Source organism: Ornithorhynchus anatinus, chromosome 3 (genome assembly GCF_004115215.2).
Source record: "Ornithorhynchus anatinus isolate Pmale09 chromosome 3, mOrnAna1.pri.v4, whole genome shotgun sequence".
NCBI lineage: Eukaryota > Metazoa > Chordata > Mammalia > Monotremata > Ornithorhynchidae > Ornithorhynchus > Ornithorhynchus anatinus.
The window spans coordinates 5,126,819-5,138,340 of record NC_041730.1 but is presented as its reverse complement, the minus strand read 5'-3'; the positions used below and the strand labels follow the sequence as shown (position 1 = coordinate 5,138,340).

Genomic DNA, 11,522 nt, shown 5'->3' with positions numbered 1-11,522 from the left:
ACAGCACTGACCGAGTATACGCAAGGCCTGAGGCTGGCACTGGGCCAGGACGGAGCCAGTCGGTGCCGAGACCCATGAGATGGGAAGGCTGGTGATACCCAAGGTTGAGAGAGTGCAACTGCAGAGACAGTACCCAGAGGGTGGGCATTTGGTACAAGCGTTCAAGTGGATATATACCCGCTGTGGGCACGAGACCAGGGCACAGGATGTAGGAGGCTGACCGAGCCGGCTGCCCAAAGGCGAGTTGGAGGAGAGCATTAGGGGAGGAGCCAGAAATTTGAATGCGACTAAGGGCACTGGGGTGGTGTACATCTGAGGAACGATGTTGAGGAATATTCACAGGCCACTGGGACTGACAAGGCCACTTGCCACTGGGACGGACCCTTGGGGATGCAGAGCCTACTTCAAGAGTGAAGTAGGCACAGCACACATCAGTTCAGTGACATCTAAGGCTAGGAGCACCTCACGCCCATGAGAGCTTTGTGCCACCCCAGGCCCACAAGGATGGGCAAGACTACCCAGATCCAAGTGCCAAGAACCACTGGCAACAGGAAAACAGATACTCAAGGTACTAGGTCCCCCAGGGAGGATGGCACATGGTGGGCGTGAAGCTCTCAGATGATCTGCTCACCAAACTCAGCCACCGAGCGATGGATCTGTCCTGGCACCATGGAAAGGGGTCACGTGGCCTAGAAACCATGGATGGGGTTCTACGCCCATGTTGCTTTGCACCTGTCATGGACAGTGGCATGAAGTGGCATGGCAGCTGAGCAAGGCACCACTCAGAGAGGCCAGAGACACAGATACACACAGGGAAGTGGGAGGCAGCTGGGGTAGGCTCCCCAAAAGACTGCTAGCCCTGAGAAACAGACAACGGAAGGCAAGAGACTAGTGGCATTGCTAAAGTGTGGGTCACAGAGGTAGGGTGGACAAGTGCCCTGGTCCATGAACCAATGCCTAAGCCCTAAGGGGTAGCGCAGGGGGAGTCCTGGATGCACAGGAAATGAGCCCGAAGAGCCCAGACTGCAGAAACATGAAGACGCATTGGCACCAGAGGGTGAAAAAAAAAAAAGTGATGGACACTGTAACTTCAGGGTGGCACAGGCAGGCTGGATCCACCATCATGTTGTACATTACCAGCAATAATTGCAAACCAATTCAGTGAACCAGTCAGGAATTACGAGCTGATGGTAAACGTAACGAAAACAAGTTGATGTATCACTCTGCACCAAAATGAGCCACAACCAGAGTCATACTGGCAACACAGAGCTGAATGCTATCACGATTTTTTTAAATGGCATTTAAGCGCTTACTAAGTTCCAGACAAGTTCAGTAAGTCCTGTGGTAGACGCAAGGTACTCAGGTTGGACACGATCCACATCTCACAAGGGGCTCACAATCTTAATAGCCGTTTTACAGATGAGGGAACTGAAGCCCAGAGAAATAAAATGACTTGCCCAAACTCACGGCAGAGAAGTGGTGGAGCTGGGGATTAGAACCCAGGTCCTTCTGACTCCCAGGTCTGTGCTCTATCCACTAGGCCGCCCTGCTTCGCTGTTACTTAGGGCCAAATCCTGACAAACGGCAAAGAGAAAACCAAATCAAGGCCAGCATGTCCCGAGAGACTGCCCAACGGAGGGTGGCAATAATATGAACTCGAGCTTCAGACCAGAAACCCACAGAGCTGTAGCGTTGTCCAATCTCCCTACAGCCATGTGCCCTCACAGACGCCACACCCGTCTCATTTAGCGGTTCCGGCATCGCTTATGGGCCAAACTCAATATCAAACAGCAAAAGACAACCACCACTAGTCTCCCAACACGAAAGCCACACTCACCAAAACAGCTCCGCAGGGTGGAGTGCCTGAGAAGACGCAAACAACTCTTGGACGGAGAGTTGAAACTGAGAAACGCAGAGCCAGGGTGGGGCAAAGGGAAGCTTTCCAGAACGAGGTAAATACTCCGGACAATACTGCTGGCTGACAAGACCGGCAGACAGCAGTTGACAACAGACCAGCACAGCACACTGACGTTAACAAAGGAGTGGCTCTTTGGGCAAAAAAAGCTTTGTGTAGGGTGACAAGCAAGGGGGTAGAAGGGAAGACACTACCCATCACTGTAAACAATAGAACACAACCAACAGCCTTTCTGTATACACAGAGAAGCTGGACTGTAGTTTTCATTCTGAAAGACATTTGCTTGTTGGGGAATTTCACCATTAGTGTGCCCTCTGAGGACACAAAGGACAATGATTGACAGACAATGCTGGACACACATACACACAAACACAAAAGTAGAAGGAGGCCAAGCCATGGGGACTGGTCACTGAGCGGGTAGGGTCCCTTACCATGAGCCCAGGAAACGGAGACTGAGGCTTAGAGGCAACAGGATCACAAGGAGCACTGGAGCAAGATGCCCACCGGTGGCTGGTTGGCATGAAAATGCCCAACCAGGACCAGCTGCTGCACTAGTCCAAAGCCCCCCCAGTAAGCGCATTGCAGTAGTGAGAGGGGCAGGCGGGTGGTGGCAGATATGCCAGCCTTCCCTGCATGGTCAGAGCATTCTGAGGTCTCAAGGTGGGTTGGGAGGGCACACAGCTTTACCAGCTCAGAAGTCTGGGTTCACCCCCAACACAGCAGAAATGCCTATCAACCTGTACCTCATTCCGGCACCCGGCTAGTTGCCCGTCTACTCCAACAGCGATGGGGCCCCGAAGATAGGGATTCAGCGGAGACCTGGGGGCTACCACTCGGTTCGATGGGGCCGAGAGCTGAGCTCAGTGCCACCTGCCTCAGAGGGCACCAGATGCATGTCTCTCATGGGGGCTGGAGAAAGCAGCGGCAGAACACTGACAAGTCCAGGTTCCCAAGCTCCAGACAGAAGGATCCAGAGGTGCAGGATGGTTGAGGGTGGGGAGGATAGGGAGGTTGGGGTGGTGGGGGTGTCAGAACTAGCACCAATGCAGCAACATGCACCTTAACTGCTCACCCAACCCACAGTGGGTCCCCATGAAAAGGATTCAGAGACCCTCCCCAAGCCCTCTCTGGTATGACCTCACCCCGGCACAGGGAGGCCCAGCATGGCACAAGGCTGCAATGGGCCAGGAGAGGGGTCGCAAGCCAATCCCACTGCAGAGCAGAAGAGGAAGCACCTTTATACATGAAAGCAATTCGGGAAAATTCAATCCATGGTACTTGAGCACTGATTACGTGCAGAGAACTCTACTACATGCTTGGAGGGAAAAAAATACCAACAACACATACAAGCCCCCCAGTCCCGGCCCCCTCGGTCCTGGGGAGTCACCAATCAAATTTACTGAGTTCTTACTGTGTGCAGAGCACTGTACTAAGCACTTGAGAGAGTACAACAACAGACACATTCCCTGCCCACAACAAGTTTACACCATCACTGGGTATAGGGGGCCACAGGGCACATAACACCTAGGAGCCCTAGGTACTGTTAGCGGCCTCTGCAAGCCACAGATTCATGCTATTAAGTGCCACTACATGCCAGCCACTAGTACCATTATGATATTCATTAGCCACTAGTCTGTGCCAAGCACTGTTCTAAACACCAGGGTAAATGGAAGTCTCTGTTCCACATGGGGCTCATGGGCAATGAATTCCCCATCTTACAGGTGAGGAAAGAGGCACAGAAAAGGGAATGACTTGCCCAAGGTTAACTGACAGAACCAGAAATAGAACCCAGGTCTTCAGATTCCCAGACCCGGGCTCTTGCTTCCAGACCACACTGTTTCTCAGGTAGCTGCAAGATAAGCAAACACAGTCTCCTTCCCCCAAGAGGCCCCCAACCTTCGAAAGAAGAGGCAGACTGCTTACCTTGGTTTTACAGATAAGGAGACAGAGGCACAAAGATGTTAACATCACCCGACACCCCATTCCCACTTTCCCCCAGGCCCTGTCAGTTCCCAGTAAAAGTAGCATGGCCTACTGGAAAGACAGCACGGGCCTGGGAGTCGGAAGGACCTGGTAGCTCTAAACCCAACTCCGCTTGTCTTCTGTGTGACCTTGGGCAACTCACCTCACTTCTCTGTGCCTCAAGTTACCTCATCTGTAAAATGGAACTTTAGACTGAGAGCCCCAAGTGGGACAGGCCCTGCATCCAACCTGATTTGTTTGTACCCACTCCCATGCTTTGTATAGGGCCTGGCACATAGAAATCCTTAACAAAATACCACAATTATTATAGTAATTAGGGGGTCTACTCAAGGGCCCAAAGGCATACGAGTACTTCCGGCCAAAAAGAGCACTGTAGACATAGACAAGAAGTTACCTGGTATGGACCCTCAGTGGGGCTGGGGAGGAGGAAGGGGGAAAATAGACAGAGCAGGAAGAGCCAGCCGGGTTCAAACTAAGCGCTTAAAAATTGCCACAATTATTATTAATAGGGAGGTTACTGTCACTGGGCAGAATGTCCTGGGCACATACTTCTTGGGGCCAAGGCCTAATGAGAGCCGGGTTCCAAGCTGGGTCCCAGAAGGTCCCCACCACAAACGGACGATCATGTGGAGAGGAAGGTTGACGACGGAGCAGCAGCAAAGGGAGCCGCAGGCTGGCGTGCTGCAAACCAAGTGGCCAACGCGGGTCCACGGCTGCATCCTGCCAGAGTCCCGAGCCGGGGACCTCAACTGTGACAAGCAGTGTTTCAGGCTGAGCCTGAGATATTTGCTAAAGCCGGGCAGAGACTATAAGGGGATAAGGGGCAAGAGGGAGGCAGAGGAGAAGGAAGGGGATCTTAAAGTGGGAAGAATACACCGAGTTCACAAAGCTCCAAGTGACCGGGAGTCGTGGCAAGGATTGCCTGAGGGGGAGGGGAAGACTTGGACCCCAAGCCACCAAGACCAGTGGTCTGGTCCAGAGGGCAAGGATCCTGGGAGCTACAGGCAGGCCGGGTGATACAGGCAAACGTAATTACACAGAGAACCGCCCCCAGTGATCAATCACAGGTGATAAACCCCACAGAGGAGTTGAGACCATCTATGACAATGAAACCATGTACCATGATTCTGTGATGGACACAGGGGCTCCAGAAGCCAGTGGAGAGCAAGTGATAGACAGACACGCCCAACTCCAAGCCCACTGTGTTGGCGTGGGTATGGAAAGCAGCAGAGAAGTTGGGGGAGGAACAGGATGGATGAGGCTTACGTCACTGGTCCCTCACTGTACATGGTACCATTAGAGGCCCCTAAGGGGACTTAGAGACGCACATGCTCCAAAAGCTGCCACAGCGAGATTACCACCTCTCCCGGTTACAGGCAATCAATCGCCTCAACAATGTCACTCAGGGCACTTCAAAACCCCCACCCCCTCCTCTGCTTGAGAAGTCTGTGCAGAGCCCCAACAGACCCCTCTCACCGACATCCTTTCTGGAATCAATCAGCACCCAGAGCTTGTTTCCCATTTTCCATTGCACTTAACCCTCAACCTGAGACACCCATCATCGGTGCCAGGCTATTGACCAGACTGTAGGCACTGCTGGGCCATGACAACTGGGAGGGGTCTCCAGAGCCTTCGGATTGGGCAGTAACGGGGTCGGGTACCCCTAGGGTGCACGAGTTTGGTACGTTCTTTGTATTCAAAGGCAACAGCACGAGTACGGCAGTTTCTGTTAGACATCGAGCCCTCCCCTGGAAAAGGCGCCAAGTGCCCCGAAACCGCACCTAGGCTACCATTTCCCCGCTGCTTCACGCCCCTTGGTGCCCGGGGAGGGGCACGAGAAACTCAGAGGGGTGAGGCTGCTCTTACTGGTTTGTGCACAACGGCAGCCTGTTCATTCATTCAATAGTATTTAATGAGCCCTATGTGCAGAGCACCGTACTAAGCACTTGGAATGTACAATTCGGCAACAGAGACAATCCCTGCCCAATGACGGGCTCACAGTCAAGGCTGCCCTGGCAGCCTTGCCAACGGCGGAGTTGTCGGAGTAGGGCCTCTCCCTGGTGTTCTCATTCCAGAACACGTACCTGTGACCCCCAGGGGAGGGGAGATTGACAGTGACAAAATTATGCCAATCCCCACCCCATCCACTCATGTTACCCCTTCTCCCTCACCAGCCAGCAACAAAGATTCAGAGGTAAGACGCATTTTCACCTTCCCCATTCCCTAAGTACCACACCGGGTCAGGTTTAAGGCCCCTATTTTGGGCTCCAGCACAAAGAGGGTCACAGCCTTGGCAAATGGGCATTTCTGCTTTGCAAAATACTAAATCAGAGTGGAAACCTTACCCCGAGGGAGCAAACACATTTCCCTCACATACATACACCGACCCCGGCCAGGCCACCTTGGGAGTGATATCACAGGAAAGGAAAAATCAGAAAGGGAGGTAATGAGTGTCAGACAGAAACAGAGACATTTCACACAACCCCATGTTGATGGAACATAAAACCCCTTTCCAAGGTCCAAGATACCACAGCCAGCAAGCTTTGAGGGCATGGCAAGATAGTAGCAGATAGAAAGAAAAGGATGGGGAGGGGGTCAGACCAGAGCCAGTTAGATGTTTTCCACCTTTGCCCTCTTTTGCTCCAGCCTCTGGTTTGCTATGTGTCTGCAAGCAAACCTTATTCACCCTTCGGATTGAGCATGGAAAACCCTTCCCCCGGCATAAAGTTGGAACAGTGAAGCGCACAGTAAGTTTGATTTCACACCTGTGGTGGGGTGGAGGTGGGGGAGAGGGCAGTTGTCCCTGCAGATCAGAATTAGGCAGGCATGCCTGATTTTTCTTCCCCCAATCACCAAAAACACTTAAAATATCAGTTCCAGAACCCACATTAGGCACAAAAAATATCACAGAACACCACATTCAGAGAGTACAAACTGCTCCTTTTTGAATAGCCCACACCTCAACGCCAGGAGAGGAAAAACTTCACTGATAAAGGACAAACCTGAAAACAAGTTAAAACACTCCCAATATATTATGTAGAAACTGTTGCACTGAAATGTGACCTTCTGGCTCCTCAGATCTAAAGAGCCAGTTAACCATTAGGACTAGAAGAAAAATCAGTATTTCGTTTCTTCACCCGAGACATTCATTTCACACTGTGATACTGGCTCTCCTTCTGTTGAGTGCTAGCCTGAGACAACCTTGTTTGCAGAGGAAAATTAAAAATAAAAAGCTGCTTAAAACTGGGGGGCTTCTTTGGGAGCCAAGTACTCAAGTTAGGCAAAAGAAAATTTAAGTAACATTCATGAGGAATTAGGCAACCAGGACCAACTATTGAAAGAGGAAGCAACAACTCTCTCCTTCCCCCACAATTCACACATCGAACTCGGTTTATTTCAGTTTCTATACATCTTGACGGCATAGTTACTTTAGGAAATACCCATTTTGGCTTGCAATTTACCAAACACAAAAGTCAGTGTACAGATACCAAGCCTTCCCCAGCAAGTTATGATTTTTAAAGAGCCACATAAATGTCATGAGGTAACATAACAACCATCTGCTACTTTTAAAGGAAACTTTTTATTTCTGCTGCAGAGGGAGGAAAAAAAGGATTAGTAATTCAGTTACAATGTAATTATAATGCTACTTCTGAACAAGTTACAGTGAAATAACGTATTTCCATTTCCCTAGTTTGACATTTACATTATTGTCCGCATTTTCCCAAGTGACCTCTTTATTTTCCCGTTTGAAACATTTGACATTTCAAGGATACAATCATTAATGCACATGGATTTCTATTTTAGTTTTGCTTGCATCATGCCCATACCAAACCTCTGCTTAAAGACACCAGTTAGGAGAACATAAGACTTGTGCAATCATTGTGAAACCAAGGATGAAAAAAATCAGTTATTCATTTCCCCATGATAATAGTAGCTACTTTACTTGCACCAGAGAGTAAAAGATGGGAATTATACTCAAATCATTTTGATTGGAGTTGCTAAAGCCACTATATTTCACATGTTAAATAAAACTTACTTTAAAAGACATTCCTTCTGCTGATATTTATACTAGGAAGGACTTGACACAAGCATTTGACTCTGCCACATTCTTCAAAATGGTAAGAATTGTGATCAAAAATGAAATGAAGACTGACAGCCACAGTTACATGGTTTAGGGCTAGTAAAGGCTCATATTGCAGGATTTCTTTCAATAAAGACCTTGCCTTAATTTACAAGCCATTCTCTTGAGCAAAAAGAGTGAGAAGTTAGGGAAATTTTCCCTTTTGCACCCAACTTACTTTTGCAAACTAGAACTTATTTTCAGACTCAGTGATCCCACTCTTCCGGCCCAACATGCTGAATAGAAAATATTGATATTTCTTACTCCTGGAGTTCCAGAAACCTTTGTAACTGCAAGCTGCAGCCAGTATAGCTTTTGCTGTACCAACGTTGACTGACAAATATACTAGTGTCAATTATTCTCCCAATTATAGACACTGTTTATGCACCAATTTACCACATTTCTACCTAGTTACTTTTAGGTACTCCAAAGACAATCTTTGCAAATAAATATTGTTAAACTCTTGGTAAGTTTTTGAGCTCTGGACTGCCTACCACTGCAGTCATTTTTTTTTGCAAAGTTAAAAAACTGACATTTGCAAACTAAAATTTTGACTGGTTTCTTTTCGTGATAAAACCACCCCACAAATTAAGGCTCAATACCTCCTAATTACAGTGATGCTAGTTCAACAGTAACAGAGTAACTTAAATTCCCTCTAAATGAGTACATTAAACACCTGAGGGTGAAGTTATTTTCCTTCTTAACTTTCTAAACATTTAAATGTCAGCTTCATGGAACAGTCCGGTTCAAAGACTTAGCTCACCTTCTTGCCAAGCATTAGAGACTAGGGCCAAAGACTCTGCCTTCTATGTTCTGGAAAGTCTGATGTCAAAAGGCAAATGTAGCCCCCGGCATTAAAGTTCTTTACTGGTTCAGGAGTTCCCTGAAAACTAGTCAAGGAACTTCCAAATAACCTTCTGAAAAACAGAAGCAATTCAGTTATCTCGAGGCGGCTTTTTCTTCCAAGGAACCTTTAGTGCTTTGGGGTCTCTTTCAGATTTTTGCCACCAAGACCACTTCCACTACTTTCCCTTCAAATTAAAGACTGTTCCTTTTCCCCATTCCCATCAAAAAAGACACCCAATTCCTTCCATTACATTTCGCATTTTCCATTTGCTCATCTCCCTTCTCTCCTTTTGGTCCTGCGGGTCCCACAGATATTAATGCAGAAAAGGAATCTGGATCCTTATTGCTTCTAAGTTAGCATGCCCGGAAAACTCCAAGGTCCAGGCTAAGACACTGCATGAATAAAGAGGGCTCCTTAAAACCTGCAGTATCCATACATAATCAGACTCTGGGGGTGTGAGGTTTGGAGAGGGTGGGGAGGAAATTCCCCCAAAGCTCCTCAGGACTACTTAGGGAGTTTGCACACCTAGAGTAGCACAAACATGTTACATTTTCTTAGTATTCAAACTTCAAGACATCAAAGCACAGATCATCTACCCGAGCACAGCGGCTAGCATTCTGAAGAGCTCCCACTTCAGTTCCTCTCGGTCTTCCGGGACACTAACTTCACCTCAGCAAAGCGGCATACAAGGAAATCTTTGTAACTGAAGCTGGGTCCATCGAGAGCACTGCAGAGCATTATTGAGAGTCTGTGGCATCAATGCTATAGCGTTTTTTTTCTAAACAGCTCGATCTTCTCGGAGCAGAGCTTCATGGCACAATAGAGGAAAAATATATGCAAATAGGGAGGCCAAATTTGGAAGCAGCAACAACAGGCAACCACCACCCCCCCATTGCTTCTTGGTAGACAAGAAGAGGGAGGGGCTCCCACAATTCGTGGAAGCCAGGCTCGGAACAGCCAGAGCGGATGACGGATTAAATTTTCAAAGAGCCGCACATCTAATGATGGTAGGTAGGGACTGACGGACGTGCTCTCTCTGGCCCACGCAGAGGCAGCCCAATCGAAACAGCTCCTCTGAAAACATTGGGACAGCAGCCTCGACACCGGGACAAGGCTCTGGAAACATTAAGTGGAGGACTTCCTTATAACGGCTCTGGAAACTTAAATTCTGCAGGCATCAATTTATGCGGGCTCTGGAGACAGGGGTTTCAAGCTCTCGGGTACGGGGTTCTGGGAATCTCCTCTCCTGCACTGCTTTAACGTTACACACTGCCAAACAGCTTCATTTCTTATGGTGCCTTCTGATCGCCACGATGAACGCTATCTTTTTACTCTATGGCAAACTCACCTGGAAAAAAGTCTAGAAATAGCTTCGTTTTACCACCCCGGCCCCCGTGAGTTCAGCTAGTGACCGACCTCTGGACTTAAAGCCCATTAAAACCGAACTCCACCCGTTCTTTAAATGATGGCAACATACAGCTTTTCCAGCCAGAGATATTCTAGGATACCGGGGGGTTTGGCACGTGGTGGCGGTTTTCCGAACCTACCCCACCCAGACATTCAGGGCAGAAAAATCTCTTTTGATGGGTACGCAACGGGCAGCATAGTCACCCACCGGAGAACACCACCTCCCCCATTTACTTACGCCTCAACCAGAAGGAAATTAAAAATTGAACTCATTGCCTGATAACCTCCCGAGATAAAGGAAGGAGGAGCAGGACGAGTAGAGTGAGCACATCTGGTCCCTTCCAACCTAGAGGAAAGACTCCAGAAGGAGAGGAAATACTGCCACCTGGAAAAATAAAACTTGGTTGAATTTCACACACAGACAGAACCCTTTCCACCCCCAACATGCTACCCGAGGAGTTCATTACCAACTACCACACAGGTACTCAGTCCTGCCTCACGAATCTCTCCCTCGACCACCCTTCAGTCAGGGATCGCAGCCTCTCGCCCAGCCTTCTGGGCCACAACAGACGACGCCTCAGGAGCCCCTCCCTGCTCGCAGGGACCAGGCATCGAGGAAGCGTTACATACCACCCTGCAGAAGCAGTACCACAGCTGTGTTCAGTACCTCCTGGGGCTTTCACAGCCTCATCCCAGGACGGTCCTCAACCCTCTTTGCCTAGGAAAAAAAAGTAACTGCTGGTATGGCGGGATCACGGTTCTCCCCTCCCTCCACCCACCTGGCAACCTCGCCTCCTGCCCCTCAACCTGGCGCCACTTCTCGCCCCTTGTCTAGGCTCACCCACAACCCCACTCATTACGACGCCCCCTTCTCCACCCCCCACAAACCAGGACCCTCGAGTCTTCCTCTGTCCACATCTGAGAAGTGGCTTTTCACGGGGTCATGGTCTCTTTTGGTCTCTGCCAGGTAGGTTGAGCCTCGGACCTGTTGTTCCTACTTGTCCTGCTGCGGAGATTTACAACGCAGTTTTACCTTCCCTCAAAAAATAGAGACCACCCATACTAAACCCTTTTTTCCCCTCTCCCTAACCCAACCTCCCACAGATCTTTCACCAGGCTTTCTCTCCATCTCATAACCCCAACCACCCTTCTTCCCTTCCTCCTTCCCCCCACCACCCTTCTATCCAAAGCCCCTTCCCTCCCATCTCCTCCCTCTCTAACACCTCACTAACATCCTAACCCCCCTACCA

General features: G+C 49.3%; 1 long non-coding RNA gene across 1 annotated transcript; it reads right to left on the bottom strand.

Annotated features, from left to right (window-relative positions):
* Positions 1–7,459: 7,459 nt before the first annotated feature.
* On the bottom strand, positions 7,460–11,522 carry LOC103167258. Its single transcript, XR_485095.3, has 2 exons — positions 11,161–11,522; positions 7,460–10,990 (listed from the first exon to the last, which is right to left on the bottom strand). It is a non-coding gene; the product is annotated as an uncharacterized LOC103167258 (long non-coding RNA).